The sequence below is a fragment of the Ursus maritimus genome, unplaced genomic scaffold (assembly GCF_017311325.1).
Source record: "Ursus maritimus isolate PB19 unplaced genomic scaffold, ASM1731132v1 scaffold_19, whole genome shotgun sequence".
NCBI lineage: Eukaryota > Metazoa > Chordata > Mammalia > Carnivora > Ursidae > Ursus > Ursus maritimus.
The window spans coordinates 28,310,605-28,330,583 of record NW_024424341.1 but is presented as its reverse complement, the minus strand read 5'-3'; the positions used below and the strand labels follow the sequence as shown (position 1 = coordinate 28,330,583).

Sequence of the window (19,979 nt, the reverse complement as noted above, 5' to 3'; positions counted from 1 at the left end):
TTCTTCTTCTTCTTCTTCTTCTTCTTCTTCTTCTTCTTCTTCTTCTTCTTTTAAGATTTTATTTATGTATTTGAGAGAGAGAGAAAAAAAAAAACACAAGCAGGGGGAGGAGCAGAGAGAGAAGCAGGCTCCCCACTGAGCAGGGAGCCCGACTTGGGGCTCGATCCCAGGACCCCCAGATCATGACCTGAGCCTAAGGCAGGCACTTAACCGACTGAGCCACCCAGGTGCACCAATAAATTGTAGTTTAAACATTTCCCTCCACATGTCAGTCTTACCCACAAGTCCGTGTAATAAACAAAAATGCCCCTTCATATTTTCAAATGTACCTGATTGGAACTTGGTCACTGTTAAAAAACAAAATTCAACTGAGTAAATTTAGAGGTCATATTAGTTTTATTCGATGATGAATTGGACAGCATCCTATCTAGCAAATAGAGAGGAGCTCCAAAGAGCTACACAAAATGGGAGACTTCTGTAGGCAGAAGGGGCAGGGACAAGGAAGGAGTGGACCTCATCTTTCTTTGGGGACCAGAGGGAATCTGCCACCCAGGCAGATTACCTCACTAGTGCTGACTAGGAAATTCCAGGTTGAGTGGTTTAAGATTACATTCCTGAGAGAGATTGAAACTGTGAAGTTAGGTATTAATTAAGTCTTGGGTTAACACAAGTGACTCCATTTTGGGCCTTTTTTTTAATTAAACACTGTTTACTTATTACATAGTCCCTTTGCTCTCTGTATATGTATACCAGATTTTACTTTCTGAACTTTGAGGGCTGCCATGAACTTTAACAACTAAAACATCTCTCTCTTTTTAAAAAATTAGAATACATGCTTAGATATCTGTGGAAGGGGTTTCCACCTTGCTTGGTGTGGGAGCCTATAATTTTGGTTATTACAAATCTCACCAAACATTTTCTCATGCTAGAAATAGTATCCACATCACAGTGTAGAAGATATTTTCTTTTTTTTTTTTTGAAAAACAGCTTTATTGAAGGATATTTAACATAGTCACTCATTTCAAGTTTCCAGTGATCTTTAGTAACTTTATTGAATAATGTAATTATCACCATAAATCAGTTTTAGAATATTTTTATCCCCCCACCCAAAGTCCCTCATGCCCATTTATAGTTAATTTTACCCCATTAATTCCCCCACCTAGACTCTACTAATCTACTTTCTGTCTCTAAATTTCCATTTTTGGACATTTTATATAAATGCAGTCATGAATATGTGACCACTACCTTCTTAAAACATTTTTCTGAGGAGGCAGTGACCTCTTTGACATTGGCTGTTGCCACTTTTTTCTAGATATTCTTCTGAGGCACGGGAACAAAAGCAAAAAATAAACTATTGAGACTACATCACAATAAAAAACTTCTGCATAGGGGCGCCTGGGTGGCGCAGTGGTTAAGCGTCTGCCTTCGGCTCAGGGCGTGATCCCGGCATTATGGGATCAAGCCCCACGTCAGGCTCCTCTGCTGGGAGCCTGCTTCTTCCTCTCCCACTCCCCCTGCCTGTGTTCCCTCTCTCGCTGGCCGTCTCTCTCTCTCTGTCAAATAAATAAAAATCTTAAAACAAAACAAAACAAAACAAAAAAAACTTCTGCATAGGGAAACAATCAACAAAACTAAAAGGCAGCCTACAGAATGGGAGAAGATATTTACAAATAACATTTCTGGTAAAGGATTAGTATCCAAAATATATAAAGAACTTCTATAACTCAATACCCAAAAAACAAGTAATCCAATTAAAAAATGGGCAGAAGACACGAACAGACATTTCTCCAAAAAAGACATCCAGGTGGCCAACAGATACATGAAAAGATGCTCAACCTCATTCATCATCAGGGAAATGCAAATCAAAACTACACCGAGATAACACTTCATACCTGTCAGAATGGCTATAATCAACAACACAAGAAACAATGGGTGTTGCCGAGGATGCGTAGAAAAAGGATCCCTCTTGCTCGGTTGGTGGGAATGCAAACTGGTGCAGGGCACTGTGTAAAATAGTGCAGAAGTTCCTCAAAAAGTTAAAAATAGATCTGACCTATGATCCAGGATATTACTGGATATTTACCCAAAGAATACAAAAACACTAATTCAAAGGGATACATGCACCCCAATGTTTATACCAGCATTATTTACAATAGCCATACTATGGAAGCAGCCCAAGTGTCCATTGATTGATGAATGGATAAAGAAGAGGTGATATATATATTATATATATAATGGAATATTCCTCAGCCATAGAAAGAATGAAATCTTACCATTTGCAATGATGTGGATGGAGCTCTAGAGAGTATAATGCTAATAAGCAAAATAAGTTAGGNNNGGAAAGACAAATACCATATGATTTCACTCACATGTGGAATTTAAGAAACAAAACAGATGAGCAAAGTGGGGGGGAGAGACAAATTAAGAAACAGACTTAATTATAGAGAACAAACTGATGGTTACCCTGGGTGGGGAGATGGGTGAAATAGGTGATGGGGATTAAGGAGTCATGATGAGCATCAGATGATGTATGGAATTGTTGAATCACTATATTGTACATCTGAAACTATTCTAAGACTGTGTGTTAACTAAGGAATTAAAATAAAAACATAACATTTCTCTGTGGCTTTTCTATTAGACTCTTCTTTCTCAGTCACCCCCTTAATCAGGTGCTTAAATGTCATGGTTCCGTTCTCACTTGGCCGGGGTGATTTCATTCCCAGGTAAATGTGATGATTACTGTATCATAGGCCTAAACCTTTCTCCTGAGCTCCAGACTCATATTGCCAACTATGTCTGGGGGGGATGTCCATGGGCACTTGAGTCTCAACATTTCTGGCTGGAACTGAGCTGAGTACCTGCTACTCCAAGCCTACTGGGCCTGGATTTCACTTCTCAGTGAAGCTGCCACCAGCCACTTTGTCCCCCAACCCAGAAACTAGGGCACCATCATCCTTTATCCTTCTTTCCCTCACTTCAGTGTCCAGTAAATTGCCAACTCTGAAATCACCTCCTAAATACCACATACACTGAATATAGTTAACCTAAATTTAAATGGCATAAGTATGCCATATAGTTTGAGTCAAGAATATGTAGAGATTCTTTTTTTAAAAATATGTGGAGATTCTAAGTCAAGATCAGGCCTTAATGGGAAGCGTAGTAAATTCTCACCCTTGCCAGTAGTTAAAGGTTTCAAGATTGATCAAAATAAACTCAGCACAATTTTAGTAATATCTTTCACAAGTTTCAAAATTCTTTTTATCAGCTTTAATTTTATTATAATTTAGCTTTAATTTTTTCTTTTTTATTTATAAAAGCTGCACATAATTTAAAGAACAGTGGATTCAACAAAGTTTGTTAAGACATGGCAATCTGTATTTCCCCTTAGGCTTTTTTAAAATTAAGGCTAAAGCATAGATTCTTCTGGCTTTTATCTCCCTTTTCCCTATACTGTAAGAAAAGTTTTCTACTTTCTATAGAAGTATAATTTACAGTTTCATTTCTCACAAAACAAAATTGCTACTCACATAACAAATTGAATGTCTGTTTGCTGTGGTTTGAGACAGTTAGATGGAAGCAGTTTCCTGTTTAGTAAGTCAGTGCCACTGTTTGTATTTCCCTGTTACAAAAGAGTAAAGTTCCTTTTTATTCTTTCATTTAGCAGCAAATTTTAGTTGGATAAAGAGCATTAAAAATTTTATGCAGAATCTTTGTTTACTTAGACTTCCGGGGCACTCACATCGTGGACTGAGTGGAATTCACGAACTGAGGAACAGATTTGTGAGACTCTGTAGAAGCTAGCAAGGATTCCTTTCCTTAAGCAGCTGTTGAGAAACTAAGGAGAGGGGTTTTTCTTTCTGTCTAGGAGATGGGTTTCCTATGATTTCCTCTTCTGAATTATTTTTCCATCTGTTATCTTGGGGACGTCATCACGTTTTGCTCTTTAGTTCTGTTTTCTTTTTTTCTTTTACTGCTCAGGCCCTCTTCCTGTCAACGTTTCTTCCCTCCGCACAGGCCTAAAAAGTGCAGGTCCTTGCCGCCCCTTACATGAGGTTGACTGGTGCTCATCCACGCTCATCGCTGTGTGCCTCCCGCCCGCTTCCTAGAGTCTGCTCCAAATAGGTGCTTACAAGACGGAGATGAAGCAGAATTTACTGAGAGATTTCACATGAGATTGATTTCTGAGCAGAAAGTTACCTTATACATAAGTTGTTAACCAGTTTGTATCTGCCTAAATTTAGAAGTTTTTAAAAGGATGTATATGGCAGGGGGCAGTTTAAAGGGATAACGACCTCAGGAGATAAGTCGGCTTGTCAGAGGTGTCTTTTTTTTTCCTTCAGATCTAATCCATTGGTGTTTATTGACATGGGATGTTTTTTCTTGGTCATTTCTAAAAGCTTCATTTGAGGGGCACCTGGGTGTCTCGGTTGTTAAGTGTCTGCCTTTGGCTCAGGGCGTGATCCTGGCGTTCTGGGATCGAGCCCTACATCAGGCTCCTCTGCTGGGAGCCTGCTTCTTCCTCTCCCACTCCCCCTGCTTGTGTTCCCTCTCTCGCTGGTTGTCTCTCTCTGTCAAATAAATAAATAAAGTCTTTTAAAAAATAAAATAAAATAAAATAAAAACTTCATTTGAAGGATGAGCAGTTTCTGCCAGGAGAATTGGATTTAAGTAAATAATGGTGATGAATTCCTTCAGACGTGTGCAGAGGAACTCCAGAAATGCAATTCTTGATAACCTTTTTCTTCTCTGTCCTAGTGCTTTTCCATCAAGAAACCAAAATAGTGGGCTTAATTTTCTGAGAGTAGTGCTCTTTGATCTCTTTATTTAGTAATTTCTTGTCCCATCCAGCTTAAAGTCATTGCATAGTTTTGGTTTTAATTTGGGTCTATATTAGTGAATTGATGTTAAAATTAAAAAGTCTGAAAAATAGACCCAAAAGGAAGAGGTTCGGGAGAAGGTGTTTGTTCCATTGTGACCCCAGTGACTGACAGCTTGCCTTTGGAAGCCTAGAGATCAGATAGAATTTCTGTCAACCAAATAAAAAATGTATATAGAATGCCAGTATGTGCCTAGTGTTGTGATGGCCCAAACTGTGATCACTGCCTTCCTGGAACTGCCCTCAGTTATTTATTTATTTTTTAAGATTATTTTATTTGAGAGAAAGAGAGAAAGAGGGAGTGGGAGGAGGGGCAGAAGGAGAGGGAGAGAATCCTAAGCAGACTCTGCACTGAGCGTGGAGCCCATTATGGGGCTTGATCCCACAACCTGAGATCATGACCGGAGCTGGAAACCAAGTCGGATAACCAACCGGCTGAGCCACCCAGGCGCCCCACTGCCCTCAGTTATCTGAGAAGAAAAGTAACTCCAGAGAGTATGGGGGTTTTGTGATCAACCAAGAATTTATTTCCTTAGGATTTTAATGTTTAAAGAAAGAATTTCAAGATAGATAAAACTTGTAGGCAAATTACTGCACAAAATTTCTTGTGCATTTGCCTGCTCTGTGATGTCATGGTTGCACCAAGTAAGAATTAGAACATAGATTTGAAATTCTTACTCAGTTTGGAATGAATAAGGTGCCCTGTGGCAGATATTTTTAGAATGGAGGAGCAGCTCCAGGGCTTGCTGTGAGTCAGGTTCTCATTCAGAGACTGATCCTGAATATTGACTTTAAGAGTTGGAATCTTTCATCCTGGATTAGTTATTCTTCTGTTCTGAAAATGCAAGTTTAAGCTGTTGTCAGTAGATTAAATCAACACTTTAGCTAGCTAGCTAGCTAGCTTTATCTATATATCACAAGAATGCAACTTTTGGCATCAGAGACAATTTAAATGATCCCTCTATTTGGAAGTGGATATTTTTCACAGATGTAAGCTGTTGTGAGTTCGTAGTTATACTATCAAAATTGTCAGAGGGCTTCAGAAAGGTTGGTTCTGTTTTTTATAGGGGAAAAGTTTGAAAAAATGTGTTTTTCTCTTTTTACCATAGTTCAGATTCAAAGAATTCTAATGGCAAAGGATGAGATTAATGATTGGCTTCTCCCAAATCATAGCATAAGTTAACTGGTAGAATAGGAATTGAAATTGACAATTTCATAGTCTTACCTGGTCAGTTGGTTTCCTCGCTATGCAAAAAGAAAGCTGAATATGAAAAAAAAATTGAATTTTTGTCATAAGTGGAAACTGTAGCCATAAGCCAATTCACAGATGCAAGATACTTTTGTCTGATCTATTTTGGGGGCAATTAATGATGTAAACTAGATCTACTTAATCTTAAATTCTAAAGTAAGGATGATTAGTCATCTCTGGAAAAAGAATCTGCTGTTTATTTTTTCTGTTTCTGTGTTTCTGAGACTTAGAGAGGATGTGTAATTATATTAATTAAGGTATTGATGAAACAGGGAAAAGGTTGAAAGGATAATTTACATTTATAGGAATTTTCTTGTGTTTATTTTTAATTGAGGCACTACTCCAAGAGGGCAGAGGAACAAAATAAAAACAGAAAAACTTAGGAATTTTTAATGGCCCCAAAGTGAACTAATAAGAGACTGTTATGTATGTATGTATGTATGTATGTATGTATGTATTTTTCAAGAGGGCCTGTACGAGCCGGGGTTGGTGGGGGAGGGAGAGAGAATCTTAAGTAGGCTCCACTCAGCGCAGAGTCCGATGAGGGACTCCATCTCATGACCCTGACGTCATGACCTGAACTGAAATCAAGATTTGGATACTAAACCAATGAGCCACCCAGGAGCCTCAAGAGACTGTTTTAAACCAGGGAGGTCATCTTCCCGTTCTTATATACTGTTTCTTTGTCTGGAAGCGGGGGCAATTTTAGTAACCAGTTGAATACATTATTTTGATAAGTCATGGATAGTGAGATCATTTATTCAATGGCAAACCTTTTGGAAAGGAAGTATTAATGCATTCACTTCTTTTCGGAAACTTCATTAACTTGCTCTTAGACCAAAATTACTCCGTATTTATATTTTAAGATGTGTATTTGCTAAGTTTTTTTAAAGATTTTATTTTTAAGCAGTCTGACATCTAATTCGGGGCTCAGACTCAAAACCCCGAGATCAAGAGTCGCACACCTCACTGGCTGAGCTAGCCAGGTGCCCCTCCTTGTGTATTTGTTAACTTTGAGATAAAGCTTAAAAATTAAAGTTACAGCTAAAGGTTTTTAGTAAGTTAATTAATTAGTTAAAATATTCTAAGATATCTTAGAATGTCCTAAATTTTTATTTTATTTTTATTTAAAAATCTATCATGGATCACATAAATTGGTTTGTGTATATGCATCTGAATTCCTTATGTTAATGCCATCATTAGCTATCAACATCATAGATTCTTAACCAGGCATATGACTCAGAGTGGACATATGCAAGTGTCCAGTACTGTTTACAACTGAAGTGTGTACTTTTTTTTTTTTAAAGATTTTATTTATTGACAGAGTGAGAGACAGGCAGTGAGAGAGGGAACACAAGCAGGGGGAGTGCGAGAGGAAGAAGCAGGCTCCCAGTGGAGGAGCCTGATGCAGGGCTCCATCCCAGAACGCTGGGATCATGCCCTGAGCCGAAGGCAGACGCTTAACAACTGAGCCACCCAGGCGCCCCTGAAGTGTGTACTTTAAATAAGTTGTAGAATGTTTCATTTCGTGGATTTTATTTAGTACATATTACAGAAAGGGTAAGTCTCATTTAAATGCTTGAAGCTTTTTTCCTTGCATACTGAGGTAAAAATAAGGAACATGGAGAATCTAGGTAGGTGGTTTAAAAAAAAAAAAAAAAATCCATGGCACCAGAAGCAAGATTTTTAGAGAGAGAGAGAGAGAAAGAGAGAGCAATCCCAAATTGACTTTCTACTATCCACCCCACCCCATCTCTTTTTTCCCTTTGAAATTGAAACAAAAATGTGTTTTCCATTATTAGATATCATCTCTTGCCTCTGAATAGGTCTATGAATTTGATATGTTCTACCTGATGCAGAGAGCCTTTCCCCAGTCAAGTTCTGTGATGTGGGTTATTTAGTAAGATTTCTCTTGGAAAATGCTTACGTGCTTTTTGTGGCTCACTTAGGTTATTTGGTCTGTCCTCTTTCTGTGGTCCATGAGGTATTTCATTTGTATCACATATTCGAATTTAATATATTATCTTTGAAATAGCACCCTTTCCTCCAGTGCTTATCTTCTCTTTCTGGTGTAGACTAAAGATTTAAAGACCTTTAGTCAAAGCCCTGTATTTTAGACATTAGGTAACACAATATTCTTCTGAAGAATAGTAATTGCGATATCAAAATTTTAAAGATAGTATTTTAAGATCTGAGTGTATTTGGAAGAATTGTGGTAATGTAGTCCTGGACCTCTTTTGCACTGCTTTATTTATTTATTTATTTATTTATTTATTTATTTATTTGCTTGCTTGCTTGCTTGCTTTTATGAGAGAGGGAGAGAAAGAGTATGTGCCCACATGAGCATGAGCAAAGGGAGAGGGAGAAGCTGACTCCCCGCTGAGCAGAGAGCCTGTTGGGGGACTCAATCCCAGGACTCTGGGATCATGACCTGAACCCAAGGCAGACGCTTAACTGACTGAGCCACCCAGGCGCCATTTTGCCCTGCATTATACTACCTGTTACAAATGGCCGTCAAGTGATTTGAAATAACAAACCCAGACGAATGCAGGACACATAAATTGAATTGTCGGTCATTGATCTTGCTTATTATTAAGTTGACTAGTCGGCCACAAGTAACATTTATTTTCACAAAATGAATCAACTTGAGTTTGATGTGATGAGAAAAGTGCATTGACAGCCAGTGGTGGGCTAGAAACATTTCCTAAGTGATTGAGAAGAGTGATTTTAGATGACTAATATCCTTGGTTTTTTGCATATTTAAAGATAATTGCATCTGAACAGTCGGATTTAAATATAAAGGCTCTTTGGAGCCTTAAAACATGAGTGAGCAAAACCAAAACTATATAATCCTCTGATGCTTAGTTAGATACAACCTAAATGAAGTTCAAAATAGGTACCACGTCTGGATTTGTATATGGATATTAGATTGAAAGATGAGTGTGAGGGGCAGGCAGAAATTGCACACACACTTGTTTGTGCTAAGCAAACTTGATGAAGTCATTTAAAGACTATTCTTTCCATTGGGGTAAGATTTTTCTACCATAATTTCCTAAATTAATTTATCCCTTTACTCTCGTTTATCCTAATGTAATTGAACTATTTAAACTGAAGTTGCCTTCCAGTAGCTAATATCTATGTATCTACAAACTTACTCCTAAAGTTGAGGTTAAAAAAAAGAAAACCTCTTTTTATTTTTTTCCTTATTTTTGAGATTGATTTATTGATTTATTTTGGAGTTATGGCAGTATAAAGTTAACACTCCTCTAGAATATACTGTAATATTATTATAGTTTATTATATGCTTACAGTGAGCACTCATAGGTGTTTTATATGTTTTGCCCTACTTATTCCTACATATATAATAAATATTCATCCTCATTTATAGATAAGGAAATTTAGGCTTACAAGAGTTAAATAATTAGCCCAGAAAGTACCTTGAAAAACCTAAATCTGATCCCAGTTCTTTCCAAAGTCTATGCTGTATACCTTGTCCTACAGACTATATAGTAATGAGTGCTTAGAAATAGCTTGGAGTGTCCTTTGTTTCCGTTACTGGAGGTGAACGTTCTTTACCTGAGAAGTAATGCATATTTAAACCATCGATATACTTAAGTATTTTAAAACAGTAATTCTAAAAGGATCTGCAACTGTTCCACTTATCTCCTTTCACTTCTCCCAGTGAACTACTCCCTTTCTTTACTTTCACTACTCCCCTTCTGTAACAACATTTCCCTTTCCTCAGAAAGGTAGTATTGTTTTTATGGAATCATACTAGATATGCAACCAGTTGGAGTCAGAATGTCTTGCTTTTTATTTAGTTTTCCACTTGTTCCAGCTGAAGCATTGGGAGATGTGACTTATTCAGGTCGTATAGTGATGATTAGCTCAGTTGGAGTACCATTAAAAGGATCCTCCTGGTCTTTTGTTCTTTGCACTTTGGTTTCAAAATCAAATCGTTTTATAATAGAAAATTACAACTTTAAAAAGGCAAAGATACAATTTGGAGATTATGGATAATTCTTTTAAAATATTGCATCTTTATTAATGTTTACATTAATCTGTCAATATTTCCCAAAGTAAGTGTTTAATTGATACCATTTTAGCATTTGTAGTTTGATATAGTGGTGCTTATGGACATATACTTAGTAGTACCTTGTTCTGTCAACTGTAGATTGATACTAAGCAAGTAGAAATGTGGGACTCTTTCAGAGATTTTATTAGATTGTAGTATGCACATTAATGATGTTTATATTCCCAGAAGATTCAGTTTTTAAAGTGTATCAATTGAGTTTTTCCCAGTTTAGCTGTAGACTCCCTTCTTTGAGCTGTATATTGAAGAATCAATTGGCATGGACCCCGATATACTTTCCTAAATTTCACCAATCTGTTAATAAAGCAAAGCTGAATTCATTAGAATATTTAGTACAGAAAGGAGAACACCCCCGTGACAGAAAGAAGTCAAAATTGGGATATTTAGATGGTTTTCAAAGGGCCTTTTAAAGAAGGGAACTGATTGTAATTGGACAGATTTGTTATACAATAATTTAGAATCGGTGGACACTTCAAGGTAAAGGTCTTAAAGCAATTCTTTTTTTTTTTTTTTTAATTTTTAAAAGATTTTATTTATTTATTTGTCAGAGAGAGTAAGCACAAGCAGGGGGAGCAGCAGACAGAGGCAGAAGCAGGCTCCCTGCCTGGCAAGGAGCGATGCGGGGCTCTATCCTAGGACCCTGGGACCTCAGCCAAAGGCAAACACTTAACCAGTTGAGCCACCCAGGCGTCTCAAAGCAATTCTTGATCATAAACATGTTAGATAAGAAAGTTATTTGCTCAGAAAAGAAGACTCTTAACTCTGATGAATTGATCTCTTAGGAATTCCCCGAATCAAATGGTGAAGTTATTTATTGATTTACAGTCTGTCTTTCTCGGGCAAAGATTCCCTGAAGTAACAACTATGTCATGTTTAGCACAGTTGGTCTATAGTCCTACGTTACCCTGACAGAGTTGGTCTTAGTTATCTGTCCCCTCTTATGGTCCTTCTTCAGCCCAGACTGGAGAGTGGAGCGTTGTCACCTAGGGACATGATCAATCCAGATGTAGACCATTGTTTTAAAGAGTCATGGTTGCATATCCAGTTTCTGGTCGTAGTACTTCATCCACTACATGTATCAGCTTTTCTTCTTCTTATTGTGGAGTAATCATTTGTTTGTTGGATCATCTGATCCATCATTTAAGACTCTGGAGATTGTGTATTTGTACACTGCGGCTGCAACAGGAGAGAGATTATGATCAGAGTTTGCGGTTCATTTCTTTCTTTTTTTTTTTTTTAAAGATTTTATTTATTTATTTGACAGAAATAGAGACAGCCAGCGAGAGAGGGAACACAAGCAGGGGGAGTGGGAGAGGAAGAAGCAGGCTCATAGCGGAGGAGCCTGATGTGGGGCCCGATCCCACAACGCCAGGATCACGCCCTGAGCTGAAGGCAGACGCTTAACCGCTGTGCCAGCCAGGTGCCCCGCGGTTCATTTCTTAACCAGGAGCCTAGTGCCCAAATTAAAATAAGAGAACAGCTCTCATCCAAAGTTCACAGGGCCTGTAGATCTATGTATGGGGCTATCAGCCAAATTATTTAATTTCATGATTTCTTTGATTGTCTAGTTCCTCTTTCAATCTGTGAACCATAGCATATAAGAGTTCCCCAACTTTCTGCCCCACTTATAAAGTGTGCTTGAAGAGGATTGAGGAAAGCCCGTCCAGAATTCCTGTTGAGTAGTTAAGGCTTCAGATCTCAAGTTGACGCCCACTTCTTTCTTTCATTAATATTTTATGATAAATACTCATAACATAAAATTTACAAAATTTACTGTTTTAAAGTTTACAATTCAGCACGGAGTCCCACATTTTCTGTTTCTTGAGAGAAGTTACCAATCTCATTCTTTTTTTGAGGAAGAAGGGAACCAGAGGATCAGAATGGACCCTGAGTCAGCATCATTTTCCCAAGCTAGCAAGTACTCATCCAGTTTGCTGGTAGTAACCAACAGGCTTTTGTATCACACATCAGTACCAGTTATTAGGGACTACCCAGTGACCAGTTCTTTACCAGAATATTCCTATAGGTTTGCTAAATTTTAATGTGTAGTTTTGTTGTCATTCAAAAGAAGTTAGATGGCAGGTAGGAGAATATTAAGTGGAGACATTATCAAGTAGATAAACGGTTAGATCTGATAAGGAATCAGAAGATTTACTTATATAAGTAAAAGGCCTATAAACATGAGAGAGGTATTAAATATACAACATCGTTTTCATGTTGACAATTTGGCTACAGACTAGCTCCTGAAAATAGTCATTAAATGTTTTTTTGGTGGAGTCAGAAGCCTTTCCTAGTTGTGACATGACAGAATGTTTTAGATTTGGGGTTTTAGAATGGAGTTAGAAGAAGATAAAGGAAAAGGTGGAGTTTCCTCTTGTTTGGTTTTTTGTGTTGGGGTGCTGGTTTTGGTTTTGATATTTGAAGGATTATATTTGTTTTACAGCTGTACATTCAAATCGCAGTTATGCTAGGTTTGCCCAGTTCAGTTTTCACACAGATTTTAATTTTTTTCTGTACTTAATGCATTTATATGGAGCCTTAAGATTTTCATTCAGCCAGCAGATGATTCTGTGATGTTGAGCAAACGACTTCCCCATTTTTTTTTTAAAGAAGAAAGGTTTTTTTTAAAGATTTTATTTATTTATTTATTCATGAGAGACAGAGAGAGAGGCAAAGGGAGAAGCAAGCTCCCCATGAGGCAGGGAGCCCGATACAGAGCTGGATCCTAGGACCCTGGGATCATGACCTAAGCTGAAGGCAGACGCTTAATGGACTGAGCCACGCAGTTGCCCATGACTTCCACATTTTTGACTTAAGTGGAAAGGTGGAGTGGTTGGGGAGGTGGTTTTGGACTACCTCGTTGCTCAGTTTGCGGTGCCTTAGATGGTCATGAGGAGTATGGAGGAAGTCCCCCAAATTTGAAAATCTCTTGGATAAAGTATCTCTAAATTAAAAGAACTTTTAATTCTTTGACCTGATGATTCTGTGAGTTTTAGGACATAACACCCTTTGTAGCTTTTGGTCAGGACTACTTATAGGAGTTTCTGTAGGTTCTTTTTTTTTTTTTTTTTTTAAAGATTTTGCTTATTAATTTGACATAGAGAGAGACAGCCAACGAGAGAGGGAACACAAGCAGGGGGGGTGGGAGAGGAAGAAGCAGCCTCCTAGTGGAGGAGCCTGATGTGGGGCTCGATCCCAGAACGCTGGGATCACGCCCTGAGCCGAAGGCAGACGCTTAACGACTACACCACCCAGGCGCCCCAGGAGTTTCTATAGGTTCTAATAGCTGAATTCAGGTTTTCTTTTTTATATATGTCTGTTATTTTATATTTGTCTTTTTGTATATCTGCTGTTGTTCAGTAGTGATTACTTTTGCCCATTCAGTTTCTTGACGTGACTCTCTTTCAAGAAGAGACTATTTGTGTAAAAATATTTGCTCCTTCTTTGACACTTTTCAAGTCCATCGATGCTGAGGTATGAGGTACTGTTCTTCCCCCATTTCAGCTTAGCATTTTCCAGTATTCAGATGGTCTTTATCTCTCTCATCTAACCTTATTTTTGTCTTCCTGGCGGCTCCTGCTTCAAAACTTACAAATCCTTCAGAATTATGCATTTGCTCCCGCCCCCATCATCCCTTTGAAATAGCAGAAGAGAAAGAAAATAGAAAAATATGGACTGGGAAGAGTATATCGTCCTTTCATTGCCTCAACCGTGAAGATGTAGTCCAAATATTTTCAGAAGTATCTCTGTTTAAGCTTAAACTGGAATTGTCTTTGATTTTTTTTTTCCATTTGGCACAAAATTCAAAAAATGCAGAAGGGTATATAGTGAAAATACATTTTTTTATGTATTCTTTCAGAGATAGTGTGTACACATACAGTTAAATATATACGTCATGTATTTTGAATTCATATTCTTTGCATGAATTATGGCCTACTAGAAAGCAGTAATGTTGCTTTTGATGCTTAAATGATTGGATTATTTACAGAGAATGAAAGGCCAATACTATCTTATATTTGCAAGGCCCTCTAATTTTCAAAGGCTTCATTCTACTTGCAGCAGCCCCATGAGTTGAGTAAAGCAGGATTTCTCTCTGTGATAGACATGAAATTTAAAGCCTAAAGAATTAGGTGACTTGATCAAGGGTGTTACACAATGAATATGCAATGGAAGTGGAATCCTAACTCGAGTCTTTTGGCTCCTAGTCCAGAGTTCTTACTGCCCTGTTGCCTCTGAAACAGGATGATGTAAGGGGATCTATTATACTGTGTCTGCTTTTATGAGGTTATGAAAAATACTATGAGTTGCTATTTTAGAAGAATTTTGATACTATATTTTTATAGCAGCAGTATAGTAGTAGTATTTACAGCTTCACGGTTCAGAGGAAGTATGGCCTTTGTGATGAGTTTTCTACAAGATAGTTTATTAATGCAAGCACTTTAGACTGAGTGATACTGCTCTAGGTGTCACTCTGGTAATGTAGGCTCCAAACTGACTTTATCTAGGCAACTGGGCAATGGAAAACAAGGCCTTTTATCCCTTTACAGCTCTGTGCCTGCCGTGGCCGTGGCTGGGAGCAAAGCTGATAGACCAACCTGTTGAAGATTCTTTCCCTTGAGGCTAGATGGAAATCTGGTTAAGTATTCGAAAGAATGCCTGAATCTGTTTCCTTCACCCATCAATTAGGTAAAAATGTTCCCACCAGCACTAAACTGGAATCTCTAGATTTCTTTTTTTTTCTTTTTTTTTTTTTAATGATTTTTTATTATATTATGTTAGTCACCATACAGTACATCCCCGATTTCCGATGTAAGGCTCGATGATTCATTAATTCTGTATAACACCCAGTGCACCATGTAATACGTGCCCTCCTTACTACCCATCACCGGTCTATCCCATTCCCCCACCTCCCTCCCCTCTGAGGCCCTCAGTTTGTTTCTCATAGTCCATAGTCTCTCATGTTTCATTCCCCCTTCTGATTACCCCCCCTTTCTTTATCCCTTTCTTCCCCTACCGATCATCCTAGTTCTTATGTTCCATAGATGAGAGAAATCATATGATAGTTGTCTTTCTCTGCTTGACTTATTTCACTTAGCATTATCTCCTCCAGTGCCGTCCATGTTGTAGCAAATGTTGAGAACTCGTTCTTTCTGATAGCTGAGTAATATTCCATTGTATATATGGACCACAACTTCTTAATCCAGTCATCTGTTGAAGGGTATCTCGGCTCCTTCCACGATTTAGCTATTGTGGACATTGCTGCTATGAACATTGGGGTGCATATGGCCCTTCTCTTTATTACGTCTGTATCTTTGGGGTAAACACCCAATAGTGCAATGGCTGGAATCTCTAGATTTCTAAGTCATCTCCTGGGGAGAAAAAAATGAGTTATGGGAGGTAACTTTTCCGTCCCTGCTGATTGTAGGCCCTCATGAGGAAGGTTTAGTTCCAGAGAAGCTCGTTCATTCACAATGGGGAAATGAGGCAGAATCTTTGTAAGGCCATAATTGGATTTTAAAATGCTTGTCATTATAAAACAATCCCTACATTTCTTGAATATTGAGCAGTAGAAAGTTGATGAAAAGGTTGAGCTCTTATGTGAAAAGAAATATCTCCAAACATTCTTTTGAGGATGACCTGTCTTCTACAGTTTATAGGTATCTCTATTTCTAATTCATAATTGTAAAATGGGAAAATAAGGAAAGAGTTCACAATATTTCTTATGATAGAGAAATTACATGTTTTTGTAATTTACATTTTTAAAATAAATCTTAAGATTTGTAAAACCAGAATCCTATGTGATTATGCTGTAATGTGATTGTGTAGTTTTTTTCAATAACTAGATCATTGTATCCTTATTTGGTGTTTGCCATTTCCTGCTCTGGGCAGAGAAGATGATAAATTACATTAATTTTGAATGTTTCCATTCAGTCAGTTTAACTAGTTCTAAAATTTACTTAAAATTGTTAATCTGACATCTCAAAGAAAATTTGGGGGCATGGCATCTTCATGGATATGGATCAGTCCATCATTGAGTCAAGAGTTGCTCAATTTGTTCTTGTTTGTTTTTTGTCAGCCATTAAGTTCAGTAATTAACCAGATTGCACTGTGTTTTCATATTTTCAGGATAGGGGTATAACCTCACTGAAGATGAGTGGATTAATACTTGACAGGGGCGCCTGGGTGGCACAGCGGTTAAGCGCCTGCCTTCGGCTCAGGGCGTGATCCCGGCGTTACGGGATCGAGCCCCACATCAGGCTCCTCCACTATGAGCCTGCTTCTTCCTCTCCCACTCCCCCTGCTGTGTTCCCTCTCTCGCTGGCTGTCTCTGTTAAATAAATAAATAAATAAATCTTTAAAAAAAAAAAAAAATACTTGACAGAGCTGAAAGTCTTGCCAGTATTTATTTGTATGGGTCAACTATGCTATCTGAAACAAAACAGAACTATTTGCTAATTCCCACTGTAGTGTGTATGTGTGTGTCCTTTTACTTTATTAAAATTAAAGAGCATTGAAGGTATTTTTTCATTTTAAAGGTACAGATCGGTCTTAACCTCAACATAGCCCCCTTACTGCTCTGCACTTGAGTGAGACTATCCAAGAGCCAAGGCACTAATTTATCTGTGAGGATCTTTTTTTTTTTTTTTTTTAAAGATTTTATTTATTTATTTAATTTATTTAAGAGAGAAAGTGTGTGTGGTGGGGGGGGGCACGGGGGTGGGGTAAGGACTGAGGGAGAGAGAATCTCAAGCAGACACGCTGCTGAGCTTGGAGCCTGACAACACCGGGCTTTAATCTCATGACCTGAGCCCATACAAGAGTCAGACACTTAACCAACTGAGCCACCTAGGCACCCCCTTCTCTGGGGCTCATATCTATCTTTTACCCCTTTTAAAACTCAACATATTCTTATAGAAGTAACTAGTATGCCTTATTCTTGATGTTGAGTTTTTGGGCTTGCTCCTCTGACTATGCCTAAATAGTGTAGTCTGCACTGACACCTGGGGCCAAGATGATGATGGTAAGGAGTCCTTCCATGTCTGCCACCGTTTGTGTAGCCAGATAATCCTGGTGCTGGGCTGTCAGAGAAATTGTCCATGAGGCCCTGAGATTGGTTCCGTGTGATTGATACTGCCAAACATGCCCACAAATTTTGTAACACAGAAGATGAGACTGTGTATCTTCAGAAGCCTGAAGGCATTGAACAACAATACAGGAAGACATATGCAAGGTGTGGACTGCCACTCTTTTGCCAGTCCCCGGAAGAATGCTCCTGTGACATTTATTGTGGATGGAGCAGTAGTCAAGTTTGGTCAGGGTTTGGAAAATAAGTATTTATGCTCAGAAACAAAAGCCTCCTAAGAAAGTGATGATGAGGGTGCCTGGGTGGCTCAGTCGGTTAAGCGTCTGCCTTCTGCTCAGGTCATGATCCCAAGGTCCTGGGATTGAGCCCCACATTGGGCTCCCTGCTCCGTGGGGAGCCTCCTTCTCCCTCTCCCTCTGCTGCTCCCCCTGCTCATACTCTCTCTCTGTCAAATAAATAAAATCTTAAAAAAAAAAAAAAGTGATGATGACCAAATGGACTAAAGAGATGGGCAAGTTCATCTCTGTCACTCTGTCTGCGGTCGATGTAGAGGAAGAGGAGATTGAGGCTAGAGAAGTTGCTGACTCGTGCACACAATGCGGAAATGACTGAAAAACAGTTGGACCACTAAGTCCTAAATAAAAGACAGCTGCTAGTGCTGGCTCTACTGGAAGCCAGGCAAGAGAAAATGAGGGAGATTTTGATTGACAACCAGTTCAAATGATCAAGACCTTTCTCCCAACCCATACTGGAGGCAAAGGTTTAGATCAGGAGGAGAAAGAACTTCTTCGGGACTACACGGTCTGCCTCCTACCTTTATGCCTCAGCCCCACTGATTCTCCTACATTCAGCAGGGTCTTTGCTTCCATATGATCTGCTTTCTAGAGATGGATTTTTCTAAATCTTTCTGTATATGGATCTCCTGTACTATTTTTTGTCTGTTTGATATAAGCTTCTTCAGCTGTGTAGAAACCCTATGAATAGATCAGTGCTTGAGTGTCTCTAGTTTCTAAAGTAGCTGTTCCTATTCCTTCTTCAAAACAAAAATGTTTATTTTTTATTTTTATTTTTTAAAGATTTTATTTATTTGTCAGAGAGAGAGAGAGGGAGCACAAGCAGGGGGAGAGGCAGGCAGAGGGAGAAGCAGGCTCCCTGCTGAGCGAGGAGTCTGATGTGGAATTCGATCCCAGGACCCTGGGACTATGACCTGAGCCGAAGGCAGAAGCTTAACGGACTGAGCCACCCAGGCATCCCCAAAACAAAAATGTTTAAAGATTAAAAAAAATAATAAGTGGTAGTAACAGTACAGTATTTACCAGCTATTACCCCACCCACCTACTGGGGAAGCACACAGGTAAATAATAGTAAATTAAATTACCACTCTCTGCACTGTGTTTAGCATAGCATACTAATTTGGATTATGGGAAACCATTATTCGATCAGCATTGGGATTTTATTAAAATTTGTAGTTATCCCACCCACATTATATTAGGAAATGTCAAATATGTAAGCCCGAGAATGGTCACCATAGGGTTCCTCACTTTTCTCACTTAGGTCTCTGCCCTCTGCACAGAATGTGCCTTTCCGATTCCTCCCACACTGTAGCATTCTTCTACCTTGCACAGCCCCATCTCGTCTGCCTCAGCATACACACAGCATCACATCACCAAATCACAGCCTCCTTTTAAGGCTCAACTCAGATGTGCCCTCCTGCATTAGACCCCCTCTGACTTCCTTTCTATCATCCTACTCATGGTGGTGGGTACGGTTGCGGGGGGGGGGCCTTTTTTCATTCTTTAAAGTATCAGGCCCTCCCTCCACCCCAAACTCCACTCTTTGCATCACAATTACATATAGACTCATGTTTTATCTACCACACTAATTAATTTACTTGAGAGACAACATCTATAATCTGTGTCTCATACCCTTTTTAAAAAATATCCCACTGGACCTTTACTGTACATACTTTTTGAAAAGGTGGTTGAATGTTAAGGAATCACACAAAAACGCAACTCTTTAGTAAATCGCACAGAGCATTGTTGGAGGGCCCAAAGCCTGTGTTGATCACTGTCCTTTTGGAAAACAATACTTAGCAGCAGTCCCTGGATACAAATAAAAAAAGTTAATTCTGATTGAGCCATAATAATGCACTAAGAGGTTATGAATCTGACTGATGGTTAAGATTCAATTTACACTTGCTCAGGGAAAGTTTACCAAAACTAGAAGACTGACTTTATCCTTTCATTACCAACCATATTATGTTCAGTTTGCTTTTTTTTTTTTTTTTTTTTTTTTTTTTTTTTGTGGGCAGGAGGGGGTGGTTTGGGTCAAGTTAATAAATGAATTGCTCATATGATTGGCACTTTACTAGGTTCTTAATGAGTAAACTCCAGAAGAAGGGTCTCTTTACTACTACTGCAGGACAATGTTTCTATTTACAGGGAGACATCGCGTTGTTGCCCAGCCTTCAGATTTTTGCAAGGTCACAAAAGCATTGATACTGTTGACATTTTTTCTTTGTTTTCTCCCAGGTGATTAATAAACAGAATCTGTTGTCACTTAATTTAGTACCAGGTATAATCTTGTGGAGAGTTCAACTTCAGTCGATCTAACTTTAGAATGTTCCAAATTTTAGACAAAATCCAACTCCCAAGCATTTCTGTTTTAGAGACTGGGA

The 19,979-nt window shown here is 38.6% G+C and overlaps 1 protein-coding gene and 1 pseudogene across 1 annotated transcript in view; both read left to right on the top strand.

Annotated features, from left to right (window-relative positions):
- The window catches only part of GLG1 (golgi glycoprotein 1), a 146,933-nt gene that overhangs the window by 60,668 nt on the left and 66,286 nt on the right, over positions 1-19,979 (top strand). The window lies entirely within an intron of this gene.
- On the top strand, positions 17,206-18,435 carry LOC103662111 (annotated as a pseudogene).